Source organism: Lolium perenne, chromosome 4, assembly GCF_019359855.2.
Source record: "Lolium perenne isolate Kyuss_39 chromosome 4, Kyuss_2.0, whole genome shotgun sequence".
In the NCBI taxonomy this organism is placed as follows: Eukaryota; Viridiplantae; Streptophyta; class Magnoliopsida; order Poales; family Poaceae; genus Lolium; species Lolium perenne.
Window position 1 is genome coordinate 179,700,918 of NC_067247.2, and position 17,189 is coordinate 179,718,106.

The window sequence follows — 17,189 nt, forward strand, 5'->3', positions numbered from 1 at the left end:
AAGAGTACTTGTCGGAGACGAGGTTGAACAAGGTATGGAGATACCGATGATCAAACCTCGGACAAGTAAAATATCGTGTGACAAAGGGAATTGGTATTGTATGTAAATGGTTCAATCGATCACTAAGTTATCGTTGAATGTGTGGGAGCCATTATGGATCTCCAGATCCTGCTATTGGTTATTGGTCGGAGAAGAGTCTCAACCATGTCTGCATAGTTCACGAACCGTAGGGTGACACACTTAAGGTTTGATGTCATTTTAAGTAGATATGGAATATGGAATGGAGTTCGAAGTTTTGTTCGGAGTCTCGGATGGGATCCAGGACATCACGAGGAGGGCCGGAAAGGTCCGGAGAATAAGATTCATATATAGGAAGTCATTTTCTAAGTTTGAAAATGATCCGGTGTATTTATGGAAGGTTCTAGATGGTTCTAGAAAACTCCGGAAGAAATCACCATGGAAGGTGCAGTCCCGAAGGGACTCCACCAACCTTGGCCGGCTAGCCAAAGGGAGGAGGAGTCCCAGGTGGACTCCACCTAAGGGGGCCGGCCACCCCACCAAAGGGAAATGGGAGAGTCCCTATCCCTCTAGGTTTCGTCCTTATGGCAGTTTTTGAATTGGGGTCTTATTCGAAGACTTTGGGCAAACCCTTAGGGTTCCACCTATATAATGAGGGGGAGAGGGAGGGGGCCGGCCACACCAATACCACCTTGGCCGCACCCCTCAAGGCACCCAGGCCGGCGCCCCCTCTCCCAAACCCTAGCCGCCTTCCTCCTCCCACCTCTCCCGCATAGCTTAGGCAAAACCCTGCCGGAGATCTCCACCACCACCGCCACCACGCCGTCGCGCTGTCGGGATTCCGAGGAGGATCTACTACTTCTGCTACTCACTGGAACGGGGAGAAGGACATCGTCATCAACACCGAACGTGTGACCGAGTACGAAGGTGCTGCCCGACTGTGGCACCGTCAAGATCTTCTATGCGCTTTTGAAAGCGGCAAGTGATCATCTTCTGCAACAACGAGATCTAATCTCGTAGGCTTTGGAAATCTTCGAGGGTTAGTCTCATGATCTTCTCGTTGCTCCCATCTTCTAGATTGCATCTTGGCTTGTTATTCGTTCTTGCGCTAGGAATTTTTTTGTTTTCTATGCTACGGATCCCATCAGTGGTATCAGAGCCGTGTCTATGCATAGATTGGTTGCACGAGTAGAAGACAATGGTTTTGTGGGCGTTGATGCTTTTGTTGTCTTTAGTTCGTGTACTTTGCATCTTGCGGGATGGTGGGATGAAGCGGCTCGGGCTAACTTTACATGACCGTGTTCATGAGATTTGCTCCATGCTCGACATGCAACTTGTATTGAATAAGTGGATTTGCGGGTGTCTGTCTCTCCCACCATAATGAAGATTAAATCTACTCTTTCTATTGACAACACTAGTATCACCGTTGTGGTTCATGTTCGTAGGTAGATTGGATCTTACTCGAAAACCCTAAACCACGTAAAATATGCAAACAAAATTAGAGGCATCTAACTTGTTTTTGCAGGGTTTGGTGATGTGATATGGCCATAATGTGATGATGAACATGTATGAGATGATCATTATTGTATTGTGGCAACCGACAGGAGCCTTATGGTTTTCTTTAAATTTCATGTTGAAGTATTATTTCAAAATAGTTGTAATAGTTGCTACATGGGAGAACAACCATGAAGATGGCTCCATTTACCTTGACGCTTCGCCTACGATGATGGAGATCATGCCCGTTGATGATGGAGATCATGTCTGTGCTTTGGAGATGAAGATCAAAGGCGCAAAGACAAAGGGGTGATATCATATCACATATGAATTGCATGTGATGTTAATCCTTTTATGCATCTTGTATTGCTTAGATCGCGACGGTAGCATTATAAGATGATCCCTCTCACTAAATATCAAGATAATAAAGTGTTCATCCTTAGTATGCACCGTTGCTAAGACTTGTCGTTTCGAAGCATCACATGATGATCGGGTGTGATAGATTCTACATGTGCATACAACGGGTGCAAGCCAGTTTTGCACACACGGATACTAAGGTTGCCTTGACGAGCCTAGCATGTACAGACATGGTCTCGGAACACAGGATACCGAAAGGTAGAGCATGAGTCATATGATTGATATGATGAACACTTTGAGTGTTCGCCTTTGAAGCTACATCTTTTCTCGTGATGATCGGATTTGGTGTAGTGGATTTGGTTCGTGTGATCACTAAGTCAATGCAAGGGATATTGTTTTGAGTGGGAGTTCACCTAGTTAATTTAAGAATTAAAATTTGAACTATCATAAAATTAGTCTAAACTCTTTGCAAATATGTTGTAGATCATGGTGTCCCCCTCCATCAATTTTAACCAGTTCCTAGAGAAAGAAAAACTTAAAAGTAATGGTATCAACTTCACCGACTGGTTCCGTCATGTGAGGATTTTCCTCAATGGTGGAAATCTGCAATTTGTGCTCGAAGCACCGCTAGGTCCGCCACCACCTCCTGCAGTATCCGAGGACGAAAAGAATGTTTACGAGACTTGGGTGATTCGATACTCTCAAGTTCAGTGTGCCATCCTGTGCAGCCTAGAGGCGGAGCTACAAAAGCGTTTTGAGCACCACGACCCATATGAGATGGTCCATGAGCTAAAAGCTATCTTTGAAACTCATGCGGCCGTCGAAAGCTATGAGGCCTCGAAACACTTCTTTGGCTGTATGATGGAAGAGGGCAGCTCCGTTAGTCAGCATGTGCTCGCCATGTCCGGGCATGCGAAGAAGCTCAGTGACTTGGGGATAGTGATTTCTAACCAGCTGGGTATTCATCGTTGAATGGATTGTAGCGAACAAGAGGGGGGGGGTGAATGGCACTACGACAAGTTTTAACCTTTTTCAATTTTAGCGCAACGGAAGGTAAAGGTGATAACTTTTGCAATAGCGGTGTTCCTACAATGATGCTAGAGCATGTGCAACAAGTAAAGGAATCAACAAGGTAGTAAGAGTAAGGAGCGAGACAACCCGAGGGCGCGGAGGCGAGGCGAGGTTTGTTTACCGCAGTTCCTTCCACAACAGGAAGTACGTCTGCGTTGAGGAGGTGCTAGTATCACACAAGAGACTAGACGGCCACACCACGAAGGAAGGCCTCACCCTCTTCCTCGAGAGAGCTCCACGGAGGTGCTCTCCCTCTTCCACTAAGGCACCGGTCGAGGCGGTGATTCCTTCACAAGGTTGGGGCGAGCTCCACACACAAGGATGCTCCCAACACCCTATGGAGCTAGTACATCACCAAGCTAGACTCCATAGCTGCACATCTCCAATGCTCCACCATAGGAACCCATCTCCAATGCTCCACCAAAGGAACCCTTCCAATACTCCACCAAGAAGCTCTTCCAGTGCTCCACCAAGAAGCTCTTCCAGTGCTCCACCAAGAAGCTCTTCCACCAAGGAACCCAAACAACAAGATCCACTAAGAACTACCACGAATTGGTGGACTTTCTCTCGGTAGAATGATAGATCGGGGTCTCCTCCACCACCTCACAAAGTATGAGCAAGATTGGTTGGGTGGATGAGGAGATCCCCTCAATTTTGAGCTCAGCAACTATGGAGGAGAGAGAGAGAGAAGAGCTCAGGCTGGCTGGAGAAGAAGGGTCCTTTATATAGGTCCCTCCAAATCCAACCGTTGCTCACTGTTTTTGCCTAAGCGGTACTACCGCTTCTGGAAGCGGTACTACCGCTCTGAGTTCGAATCCCCACTGAACTTGTCCACGTGGATACATTGCGGTACTACCGCTCGCGGTACCGCTTGCGGTACCGCAATAGGGTCCAGACTGTAACACCCCAACTTTTTCAACCTTGATTAGTTGTCCTTATTTCAAAAATCAGGGGGAACAAAAACTTTTTCTATAGACTAATTAAGGTGAATTGCCTTGATCTGTTGGTAGATAAATTGTCTTGATTTGCTTGTTGAATTTTGTCTTGAGCTACCTCATAGAACGACACCCCTAGTGGTTAAACAAGCAACTCACCAAATAAAACACATGTGTGGCTTAGGAAGAATTGTTTTCCTTCTTACTACATCAAACCTCTCTCCTGATGACAACATGGGTGTGCCATCTTGATTTTTCTCTTTGTGGTACAAGATAGCTCAATCATCCTTAATTCACAACTTGGTGATCTCAATGCATGGATCTCATCTGTGCATCTCCCTCTACAATTTCCACATCCTGCATGTCTCATTCTACCCTTGCATCACATATATTCAACTTGATCTTATACCCTATCCAATGATTCAACTCTAGATCACTTCCTTCACTTTTACCTCTTGTTTTTATTCAAGTTTAATCTTCACAAAACCAAGAGTGGGAATGATGGATACATTTTGTAGCCACCATCTACCCTTGAGAACACTCCTCCCTAAATTAGTTTCCCTCCTCAAAAATCCTACAGTTTTCCTTCTCTAGTTTTGATCACAAAACTACTTCTAGTTTTATTAAAACTTTCCAAGATTTCTCTTCAAAGAAAACAAGGAACTGAAATGGGTTTTGTTTTTCATCCCATTTCTACCAAGTATTGATTTATAAAACATTATTTCTATTTTGCTTTGTTTTAACAAAAAGCTTGTTTATGGTACCTATACCATTTCTTGTTTTCCTCTTGCTTATTTTTACCTTTGAGAAAAACTCTACCTTACTTGAGAAAGTAAGTAGAATATTTTGAACCCCTACGTTCCAACTAGTTTTATCTCAACACTTTCAAACTTCATTCCACTTGAGTTCATTCCCAAGTGTCCCTAGACAATTGAGGTGTTTCAAATACTTTTCAAACAAGATCTATTTCAAATGACAACTCTTGCACATCTTATGCACATCTCTGATCCACCACATTGTATCCCCTCCATCCTCCAATTCTGGATCAAATGGATGATCATTTGATACTTTCAACTCACTCCCTATTGACCTCTCATTTGTAGAGCAATTTATATTCTTTTCCATCATTACCTTGACCTCATGAATTCATGATTTAAGTCCCCATATTCTTCATTGTGAGTATATGGTTACTTCACTCACCATCTCTCTTAATCTTGCTCTACCATTGTCTCAACCACCATCACCACCATCATCTCTTGGCCAATATGATAATTTGATCAAAGTACTTTATTCTCCAACATTGCCACCAATGTTTATTATCACCTCTCTCCCAAATTTTAATACATCATCAAACCATTTTTAGCTAACCCCTCAAATACTCAACCTTGGTCGACATTCATGAAGTGGCATTGCACTTTGTTTGTTCACTTGTGGTTGTCAAGAAGGAGCCGGCCATGGCAAGAAAATTCGGCCAGCCCTCCCTCCTCATTTCCTTCTCTTCCAAGCCTTGTCTCCCAACTACCCCAATCACTAAATGGGCAGCCACCCAACTTGGCCAATCAAATAAGGAGGCAGCCACCCCTCTCCCTCTATAAATTGGCCCTTGGCCGGCCACTCCCTCCTCCTTTGGTCATTTTTCTCACACTCCACTCCCTCACACTCTCCTCTACCTCTCCCCCACGAAAATGCTGCTGCCCCTTGCTCCCATGGCCGGCCATGGCCATGGAAGGCACTCCAAGATGAAGCTCCCTCCTCCCTCAAGCTCCTCCTCACCATGAGAGCCTCCCTCTCCTTCTTCTCCCCAACCCTAGATGGTTTTCTCTCCTCTTCCTCTTCCTCCATTGCTAAGATTGGATCTTGATGCAGGTGCATGTTGGTCCAAGCATGGAGAAGCTTGAGCTATCCTCAGATCTGAAGTTCTTGAGCAAAGTTCGTCCAAATCCTTGCAGTAATTTCTGCTATCTTGCTGTTTCAGATTCTGGTACAAACTTGTAAAATCCACCAAATCTCGTGCGCAGATCCAAATCGAGTGATTCAAAGTTCCGCAGATAGATACGGAAAAGATCTACAACTTGGCGTTGGTCTCATCCTCAAATTCGTTACGGATTGTCCGCGGTAAATAAAGTTCTGTAAACATACAGATTCACTGTTTGTTAGATTTGTTCCGTTTTACGAAACCTTTTTGAGCAAACTCAACTGTAGGTGAAAGCCCTCTTCAATACCTTCATTTTGGCGGTAGTTTCACTTCGATTGACCTCCGGAAACAGAAATGGTTCACAGGTCAAGATCTGGTCAGATCTGACTTTGTCGAATTAAACCAGGAGCTTGGGAACGAATTTTTGAATGAAACCAATTGGGTAAGAACCAGCTTTTCAATACCTTTCATATGCATCTTACCTCATATTTTTATGAGTTATGTAAGATTTTGGGTGAATTAAACTTGTTATGTGTGTTCTACAGACTTGGCTGTTAGCTTTTAAATCACCAAAAATCCATTTTTGAACCTAATTGAGTGATTCCAATTATGTAGGATTACTGAATGTTTTCTTAATCTTCTCAAACAAGTTTCACACCTTTATCTGTTCTGTAACTCCAGAGAGAAAGCAAATGGTACAAACATGCAGTAACCTTGTCAATCCATTTGTGAGAGTTTCAGAAACAATTTGAACCCAAATCCAGTTGTGTATGCATCTCTGTTTAATTATCTTTCAAATGCCAGTGGTCTCATATTTTTAGGATTTTTCTACGATTTATGGCTTACAGATCTTGTTTTCTGTACAGTCAGATTCAAAGAAATTCCTAAATTTGTAGGATTCATAGTCTTGGGTGATTCCAATTGGGTTAGTCTTGTATTAGTACTGGCCATCTAGGAAAAATATTATTAGTCTCTGTTCATACATTTCTGTTGCTGTTAGTAATGTATATGTGTGACATGCTTTGTTGAAGCAAAACTTTTCGGTTTATTTAAAACCCTTGACCAATTCTTTTTAGTAGAAATGGGCAACCTTTGTTTTATGCTTGCAAAACAAAACCTCTGCAAGTTAACATCAGCTCTTTTGTTTTGCTTAAGTTTTCAAATGGTAGGGCATATTATTTGTTTCCTATTCTTGTGTGGTGTTATGTGAGCAAACTAAGTTAGGAAAACTGTTTTCTACTTTTCCAAAAATGATTGAAAATGTTTTGTGAATGTATTTGATGTCAAACTAATGCTCTTGTCCTCTTTATGATGTTATCTACCAGGGGATGTTGGGTTATACCATGGTGATAACCGAGAGAGGCAATTGCTAAGTTGTGATACTCTCATACCTTTACTAGGTAAATAACATGGGTTTTCTTTAAGTTGTTTGTGGTATCTATAAGTCCTTTGTATGGTAGCTCTTTATTGAATGGTTAAATTATGGTTGTTGTATGTTTGTTTTGTTGGTGCAATGTGATTGATTGTGTTCCTTTTTATATTTTCCGGCGATAGACGCGAGCAATTCCGGAGAAGAAGAAGAAGTGGAATTGGACAAGGATTTTATTTATATTGTTGGGATTCTTATATTGATAGAGTTGAAGAAGTACAGGGACAAATAAGCCAAGGCAAGCCATCTTTTGATCTCTGATATGATGTCTCTTTGGATGTCATCTTGTGCTATCAATAGCATCTTGGTTCTATGTGTGATGATCTCCATATTGTTTTCATCTATGCTTGGATGCAAGCATGGTACCTCTAGTAGTTTTATCTTGTCAAGGTCTTGGTAATTGGTTGGGTGTATGGTATCATGGCCATTGCTATCCAACTTGTTTTCTATATTTAGCTTGAATATGTTCCACCTCGGGACAAGATTCATACTACACCCCTTCTAGTGTAGATGTATCAATACCATGTTTTTGGTGTATTCTCAAATTGTGATGAGTATGCCTGATTCCCTTAATGGTGTTGGTGTTGGTCAATTCTCATCCCTATCTATTGATTGGGTTAGATAGCACCACAAATCTGAAAGTATATTTTCCTCTTGTGTTGTCATAATACATGCTTAGCTCAAGCAAGTATGATCCACTCCAATACCTCTTTTTCATACCCTCAATGGCGTGATGACCCTCATCTCGGCCATAATGTTGTATTAGTTCAACTCATGAAACTTTAGGTTGGGAACCCCTCAAGGTTTACCTTGTTGTAAATGTTTATGAAAACCTTGGGTGATGCAATCTTACCCAAGCGTATGGTTTATGAAAGGAAAGGATCTTGACAAAGATGGTTGGAAAGAGGAAAGTGTGTGTGACTTGGGTTCTTGAGAAAAACGACACATGGTTCTTTGTATTCGCCCGGAACAACTAAACATCGCAACCATAGCTACTCCAACGTGGGCACGGGGCTTAACTTGACGTTTGTTCTTATTAGCATGCGGCACCGCACAACTATACAAGGGTACGGTTACCCCCGAGTCCGGGTTGTCATGGTTGGGACAATAGTATAACGGGAGGCCTTCGGGGCTGACCCTTCCGGAAGACACTATGGGTCTCCTGGCTTGGCGGAGAGCCCACGCTAAGAGGAGGTGAGCTGCCACGGTGCCGGGGAGGTACATACTCCATAGGGTAGGACCTCGTGTTAAGTCGAATGGGCGAAAGGTTATGTCCGGGTATCTGTCGTGGCATATGTCGTTATGCGGGGATGATGCCCACACGATAGGTATCCGGATAGTTGTGGTGAAAGTGTGCAAACTCTGCAGAGTCAAAACTATTCGAATAGCCGCGTCCGTGGTCATGGACGGTTGGGATGGCCGTTACAGAGCTGTGTCGAGTTTTGGTTTTGAAAATGATTTCCAAAGGAAATGTGTGTGTTGGAAGTACCGGAAGGGTACGGGAAAGATGTTGTGCCGACCATGTGGAGGTGGTTGAGGAAAATGAAACAAAAATTGGGTGACCCTTCCTAGTGTTTTCATGTAGAGGAACTCTTCTTCTATAAAGATGTAGAGATGTCATAGTTTATCTTTTGAAGAATCTTCTTCAATAAAGATATAGAGATGTCATAGGACCACCAAAGTGTCCGCATCACTTGAGATGCCGGCATGCTTTATCCACAAGAGAAACTGATTCTCTTTCACATGCTATATCCACAAGAGAAACTATTCTTCCTCTCTTGTCTCTTTTAGTTAGCTCTGTTAGCATCTTTCTTGATGGTTTGCGAGTACAATTCCAAATGTACTCACGGCTTTGTCCCTGGCTATTTACTTGGCCAGACTTGGAGGAACACGATGGATGAAGAAGGAGTTGACGACGTCTATGCGAGCTAGGAACGTCTTCCCAGTCAGTTGCCTGTAGGGTTATGGCAGATGACTTGGGTACTGCGCTGCTGAAGTGATGATGCTACTCTGATGTTTAGTTAGCCCTTCGAGGCTATTATGTAAGTATGGGTCATGTGACCATGTTGTAATTTTCTTTCTCCGCTTTGTAATGGATGGTGTAATTTGATATCAGTTCGGTTATGTGTTCACGACGCACTGATCATGGGATCGTGAACTGTATACATAACAGGGAATTTCGGACCGTTAGTCCGGGGTCCCCACAGAGCTGGTATCAGAGCCATCCTGACTGTAGGAGACCTTAGTTAGCATGGACGTTAGTTAGGAGACAAGTAATTGGGGAAAAACTATTTATGAAACAAATTATTTCTTTAGTAGGAGGCATAGCTTCTACTCCTCTTATTTCTTCAAAGCTTCTAAATTCTTATCCCTCCGCTTTATTAAAATGTTTGAAAATTCTTACTCTATTGTCTCATCCACTTCAAACCCACATGTTAGACGATGTCCCCAACTCAGACCGGAGACTCAAACTCAAACATGGATCAATCCCTCGGGAAGACTCGTGTATCTCCAACGACAGCTATTGAAGATTGGATGCCGACTTAGCCGTGCACATAAAGGGATAAAGGATAATGTCTTTGGTTGTCACCAAAGTCTGTCAGAGAGCTGACCTTGTTCCTCTTTGGACTCGCACTTTCGCAGTCGTCAAGGATCAAGTTCTTAATTTCTTGACTAGTTATTTTTAGGCCAGCCACGAGAAGATCTCTACTTCAGAAGCACCTCAACAGCTACCTCTTCGAAGACTTCATGTTTCCGGGATGTCGAGACTAGAAGTTCTACGCAGCTTTCTCCTCCGCCTCAACATCAACGACTCAACACCCGGCCCCTTCACCACCAACTGCTACAAGGATCCAAGTTGAAGCTGATGCTAATGTTATGAAGACGTCAACATATGCGACCAGCCCCAAACCTATAGGATGGATAGGACAAACTCAATCTCTTTGATTGAGCTACCCCGCGCATTAGGAATTTCTGGGTACTTAGAGTACCATGTCTGGTGTGATGATTGCTTGTGGTTCCCTAGTGTGCTGCCTTGAATGTTTGTATCTGTTTGCTGTGTGCATGTATGTCTTGCTATTTAGACGTTTCCGCCCTTTTTAATTGTTTGAAGTTTGTGAAACAGAAATTAAAAATGGAAATCTGCCAGTGTACTGTTTTGCTAAAAAAAATAGTTTGGTAGCTCCGATTGGTGTGATTCGAATTGCACTAGAACCAGTATGAAATTATCTTTCAGACGCCACTGACCTTGTATTTTTAGGATTTTTGTGCGATTTTTAATAAATAAAACTTGATCACTATTTCTGGTTAGTATTTTGAGTCTCAAAAATTGAAAAATAAATATTTTTGAATGATTCCAATTGTGTTGATCTTGTTTTCTTACTGTGCATCTAGGAAAAATACCAGTAGCCTCTGTTAGTGGTATTGTGTCTCTGGTTATGGTTGTATGGGTGTCACATGCAATGATAGGATTAAAGTTTGCCTCGCCGATGTATTGCTAACTATTAGTTAAATTGGGTAGACTAATGAAAGACTCTAACTCTAAACCCGTTGGAAGTTGTTTTTCAACCGTCAAGAAAACTAACCCGACCCCTATCTACGCTGACTTCCTTCAAGATCAGCTGGAGCATCCCCACTACGCCAAGAAAGAAGAAGCCCTACCTTCAAGAGTGACTGCACCTCTACGAGAAGACATGCTAACTTGGTCTAACCTTGGAGTATACTCGCGCTAACCGCGAGAATATCTTTTTGAAACTACCCTCGAACACACCGTCTAACAAGTTGAGAGAACAATAGCGTCAAAGCCGAGCTACACCACATGGTTCATCTGGTCCTCATCAAATGAAGCTTCTGAAGATACTCCAAGACTCAAGACTTTAGGCGTAGTTTACCCGCTAACTTCTTAGTTGTTACTGAAATCAGCACTGACCCTCAAGCTGAAGATTGTCTTCGACGACCCCCTGTTGCTGCTTCATATGGGTACCAACTAGGCGTTTCTTCAACTTTCTAACTCGCCGCGCGTCCCATATGGTTCAGTTAACACCGTGAGTGCCTCTTGAAGTGGTGGTCTGCACGTCGCCCCCGAAGATTCTTCAGCTGAACAAGGAAGACCGATGACTTCTTCCTAAGCCCCAGACAGAACTGCAAGGCAGAAGCTCTGAGTTTTTCCGACAACCCGATGAAAAAATCTTAAGGGTGGAAGACTTCGTCTCCCACTAAAATCAAGCTAACTCTAAAAAGGTTTTCAGCCCTGCTCAAGCGCCGTTGGGTGCACTAACCCTCCCACAGTCTTGAACCTCCGCCAGGATCGTGAAGAAGCTACAGATCCAACACCTGCATGGAGTAGTCAACCTCTTCATGAAGCTCGCCATCGGCCGAAATCCAACATGTCTCCCAGAAGATGAAGCAAACGACTTTCTCTACAACGGCACGTCTACAGAAGAATGGAGTCTGACTTTGGTTAAACTTTATAACCCCTCTAGTTCTACACTCAGTAATCTCGGGACGAGATTATTTTAAGGGTGGAAGATCTGTAACACCCCAACTTTTTCAACCTTGATTAGTTGTCCTTATTTCAAAAATCAGGGGGAACAAAAACTTTTTCTATAGACTAATTAAGGTGAATTGCCTTGATCTGTTGGTAGATAAATTGTCTTGATTTGCTTGTTGAATTTTGTCTTGAGCTACCTCATAGAACGACACCCCTAGTGGTTAAACAAGCAACTCACCAAATAAAACACATGTGTGGCTTAGGAAGAATTGTTTTCCTTCTTACTACATCAAACCTCTCTCCTGATGACAACATGGGTGTGCCATCTTGATTTTTCTCTTTGTGGTACAAGATAGCTCAATCATCCTTAATTCACAACTTGGTGATCTCAATGCATGGATCTCATCTGTGCATCTCCCTCTACAATTTCCACATCCTGCATGTCTCATTCTACCCTTGCATCACATATATTCAACTTGATCTTATACCCTATCCAATGATTCAACTCTAGATCACTTCCTTCACTTTTACCTCTTGTTTTTATTCAAGTTTAATCTTCACAAAACCAAGAGTGGGAATGATGGATACATTTTGTAGCCACCATCTACCCTTGAGAACACTCCTCCCTAAATTAGTTTCCCTCCTCAAAAATCCTACAGTTTTCCTTCTCTAGTTTTGATCACAAAACTACTTCTAGTTTTATTAAAACTTTCCAAGATTTCTCTTCAAAGAAAACAAGGAACTGAAATGGGTTTTGTTTTTCATCCCATTTCTACCAAGTATTGATTTATAAAACATTATTTCTATTTTGCTTTGTTTTAACAAAAAGCTTGTTTATGGTACCTATACCATTTCTTGTTTTCCTCTTGCTTATTTTTACCTTTGAGAAAAACTCTACCTTACTTGAGAAAGTAAGTAGAATATTTTGAACCCCTACGTTCCAACTAGTTTTATCTCAACACTTTCAAACTTCATTCCACTTGAGTTCATTCCCAAGTGTCCCTAGACAATTGAGGTGTTTCAAATACTTTTCAAACAAGATCTATTTCAAATGACAACTCTTGCACATCTTATGCACATCTCTGATCCACCACATTGTATCCCCTCCATCCTCCAATTCTGGATCAAATGGATGATCATTTGATACTTTCAACTCACTCCCTATTGACCTCTCATTTGTAGAGCAATTTATATTCTTTTCCATCATTACCTTGACCTCATGAATTCATGATTTAAGTCCCCATATTCTTCATTGTGAGTATATGGTTACTTCACTCACCATCTCTCTTAATCTTGCTCTACCATTGTCTCAACCACCATCACCACCATCATCTCTTGGCCAATATGATAATTTGATCAAAGTACTTTATTCTCCAACATTGCCACCAATGTTTATTATCACCTCTCTCCCAAATTTTAATACATCATCAAACCATTTTTAGCTAACCCCTCAAATACTCAACCTTGGTCGACATTCATGAAGTGGCATTGCACTTTGTTTGTTCACTTGTGGTTGTCAAGAAGGAGCCGGCCATGGCAAGAAAATTCGGCCAGCCCTCCCTCCTCATTTCCTTCTCTTCCAAGCCTTGTCTCCCAACTACCCCAATCACTAAATGGGCAGCCACCCAACTTGGCCAATCAAATAAGGAGGCAGCCACCCCTCTCCCTCTATAAATTGGCCCTTGGCCGGCCACTCCCTCCTCCTTTGGTCATTTTTCTCACACTCCACTCCCTCACACTCCCCTCTACCTCTCCCCCACGAAAATGCTGCTGCCCCTTGCTCCCATGGCCGGCCATGGCCATGGAAGGCACTCCAAGATGAAGCTCCCTCCTCCCTCAAGCTCCTCCTCACCATGAGAGCCTCCCTCTCCTTCTTCTCCCCAACCCTAGATGGTTTTCTCTCCTCTTCCTCTTCCTCCATTGCTAAGATTGGATCTTGATGCAGGTGCATGTTGGTCCAAGCATGGAGAAGCTTGAGCTATCCTCAGATCTGAAGTTCTTGAGCAAAGTTCGTCCAAATCCTTGCAGTAATTTCTGCTATCTTGCTGTTTCAGATTCTGGTACGAACTTGTAAAATCCACCAAATCTCGTGCGCAGATCCAAATCGAGTGATTCAAAGTTCCGCAGATAGATACGGAAAAGATCTACAACTTGGCGTTGGTCTCATCCTCAAATTCGTTATGGATTGTCCGTGGTAAATAAAGTTCTGTAAACATGCAGATTCACTGTTTGTTAGATTTGTTCCGTTTTACGAAACCTTTTTGAGCAAACTCAACTGTAGGTGAAAGCCCTCTTCAATACCTTCATTTTGGCGGTGGTTTCACTTCGATTGACCTCCGGAAACAGAAATGGTTCACAGGTCAAGATCTGGTCAGATCTGAATTTGTCGAATTAAACCAGGAGCTTGGGAACGAATTTTTGAATGAAACCAATTGGGTAAGAACCAGCTTTTCAATACCTTTCATATGCATCTTACCTCATATTTTTATGAGTTATGTAAGATTTTGGGTGAATTAAACTTGTTATGTGTGTTCTACAGACTTGGCTGTTAGCTTTTAAATCACCAAAAATCCATTTTTGAACCTAATTGAGTGATTCCAATTATGTAGGATTACTGAATGTTTTCTTAATCTTCTCAAACAAGTTTCACACCTTTATCTGTTCTGTAACTCCAGAGAGAAAGCAAATGGTACAAACATGCAGTAACCTTGTCAATCCATTTGTGAGAGTTTCAGAAACAATTTGAACCCAAATCTAGTTGTGTATGCATCTCTGTTTAATTATCTTTCAAATGCCAGTGGTCTCATATTTTTAGGATTTTTCTACGATTTATGGCTTACAGATCTTGTTTTCTGTACAGTCAGATTCAAAGAAATTCCTAAATTTGTAGGATTCATAGTCTTGGGTGATTCCAATTGGGTTAGTCTTGTATTAGTACTGGCCATCTAGGAAAAATATTATTAGTCTCTGTTCATACATTTCTGTTGCTGTTAGTAATGTATATGTGTGACATGCTTTGTTGAAGCAAAACTTTTCGGTTTATTTAAAACCCTTGACCAATTCTTTTTAGTAGAAATGGGCAACCTTTGTTTTATGCTTGCAAAACAAAACCTCTGCAAGTTAACATCAGCTCTTTTGTTTTGCTTAAGTTTTCAAATGGTAGGGCATATTATTTGTTTCCTATTCTTGTGTGGTGTTATGTGAGCAAACTAAGTTAGGAAAACTGTTTTCTACTTTTCCAAAAATGATTGAAAATGTTTTGTGAATGTATTTGATGTCAAACTAATGCTCTTGTCCTCTTTATGATGTTATCTACCAGGGGATGTTGGGTTATACCATGGTGATAACCGAGAGAGGCAATTGCTAAGTTGTGATACTCTCATACCTTTACTAGGTAAATAACATGGGTTTTCTTTAAGTTGTTTGTGGTATCTATAAGTCCTTTGTATGGTAGCTCTTTATTGAATGGTTAAATTATGGTTGTTGTATGTTTATTTTGTTGGTGCAATGTGATTGATTGTGTTCCTTTTTATATTTTCCGGCGATAGACGCGAGCAATTCCGGAGAAGAAGAAGAAGTGGAATTGGACAAGGATTTTATTTATATTGTTGGGATTCTTATATTGATAGAGTTGAAGAAGTACAGGGACAAATAAGCCAAGGCAAGCCATCTTTTGATCTCTGATATGATGTCTCTTTGGATGTCATCTTGTGCTATCAATAGCATCTTGGTTCTATGTGTGATGATCTCCATATTGTTGTCATCTATGCTTGGATGCAAGCATGGTACCTCTAGTAGTTTTATCTTGTCAAGGTCTTGGTAATTGGTTGGGTGTATGGTATCATGGCCATTGCTATCCAACTTGTTTTCTATATTTAGCTTGAATATGTTCCACCTCGGGACAAGATTCATACTACACCCCTTCTAGTGTAGATGTATCAATACCATGTTTTTGGTGTATTCTCAAATTGTGATGAGTATGCCTGATTCCCTTAATGGTGTTGGTGTTGGTCAATTCTCATCCCTATCTATTGATTGGGTTAGATAGCACCACAAATCTGAAAGTATATTTTCCTCTTGTGTTGTCATAATACATGCTTAGCTCAAGCAAGTATGATCCACTCCAATACCTCTTTTTCATACCCTCAATGGCGTGATGACCCTCATCTCGGCCATAATGTTGTATTAGTTCAACTCATGAAACTTTAGGTTGGGAACCCCTCAAGGTTTACCTTGTTGTAAATGTTTATGAAAACCTTGGGTGATGCAATCTTACCCAAGCGTATGGTTTATGAAAGGAAAGGATCTTGACAAAGATGGTTGGAAAGAGGAAAGTGTGTGTGACTTGGGTTCTTGAGAAAAACGACACATGGTTCTTTGTATTCGCCCGGAACAACTAAACATCGCAACCATAGCTACTCCAACGTGGGCACGGGGCTTAACTTGACGTTTGTTCTTCTTAGCATGAGGCACCGCACAACTATACAAGGGTACGGTTACCCCCGAGTCCGGGTTGTCATGGTTGGGACAATAGTATAACGGGAGGCCTTCGGGGCTGACCCTTCCGGAAGACACTATGGGTCTCCTGGCTTGGCGGTGGAGCCACGCTCAAGAGGAGGTGAGCTGCCACGGTGCCGGGGAGGTACATACTCCATAGGGTAGGACCTCGTGTTAAGTCGAATGGGCGAAAGGTTATGTCCGGGTATCTGTCGTGGCATATGTCGTTATGCGGGGATGATGCCCACACGATAGGTATCCGGATAGTTGTGGTGAAAGTGTGCAAACTCTGCAGAGTCAAAACTATTCGAATAGCCGCGTCCGCGGTCATGGACGGTTGGGATGGCCGTTGGGAGTAGCCGTGTCGAGTTTTGGTTTTGAAAATGATTTCCAAAGGAAATGTGTGTGTTGGAAGTACCGGAAGGGTACGGGAAAGATGTTGTGCCGACCATGTGGAGGTGGTTGAGGAAAATGAAACAAAAATTGGGTGACCCTTCCTAGTGTTTTCATGTAGAGGAACTCTTCTTCTATAAAGATGTAGAGATGTCATAGTTTATCTTTTGAAGAATCTTCTTCAATAAAGATATAGAGATGTCATAGGACCACCAAAGTGTCCGCATCACTTGAGATGCCGGCATGCTTTATCCACAAGAGAAACTGATTCTCTTTCACATGCTATATCCACAAGAGAAACTATTCTTCCTCTCTTGTCTCTTTTAGTTAGCTCTGTTAGCATCTTTCTTGATGGTTTGCGAGTACAATTCCAAATGTACTCACGGCTTTGTCCCTGGCTATTTACTTGGCCAGACTTGGAGGAACACGATGGACGAAGAAGGAGTTGACGACGTCTATGCGAGCTAGGAACGTCTTCCCAGTCAGTTGCCTGTAGGGTTATGGCAGATGACTTGGGTACTGCGCTGCTGAAGTGATGATGCTACTCTGATGTTTAGTTAGCCCTTCGAGGCTATTATGTAAGTATGGGTC

At 42.2% G+C, this 17,189-nt stretch overlaps 2 long non-coding RNA genes across 3 annotated transcripts; both read left to right on the forward strand.

Annotated features, from left to right (window-relative positions):
* Positions 1 to 6,129: 6,129 nt before the first annotated feature.
* On the forward strand, positions 6,130 to 15,875 carry LOC127294553 (uncharacterized). Of its 2 annotated transcripts, none has more exons than XR_011743110.1 (4): positions 6,130 to 6,232; positions 7,116 to 7,190; positions 7,345 to 7,457; positions 15,257 to 15,875. It is a non-coding gene; the product is annotated as an uncharacterized lncRNA (long non-coding RNA). The 2 variants fall into 2 exon arrangements; XR_007846746.2 differs by lacking the exon at positions 15,257 to 15,875 and adding an exon at positions 9,098 to 9,351.
* Positions 13,457 to 14,047, forward strand: LOC139830565 (uncharacterized). The gene is made up of 3 exons (XR_011743111.1): positions 13,457 to 13,716; positions 13,806 to 13,902; positions 13,990 to 14,047. It is a non-coding gene; the product is annotated as an uncharacterized lncRNA (long non-coding RNA).
* Positions 15,876 to 17,189: the final 1,314 nt, after the last annotated feature.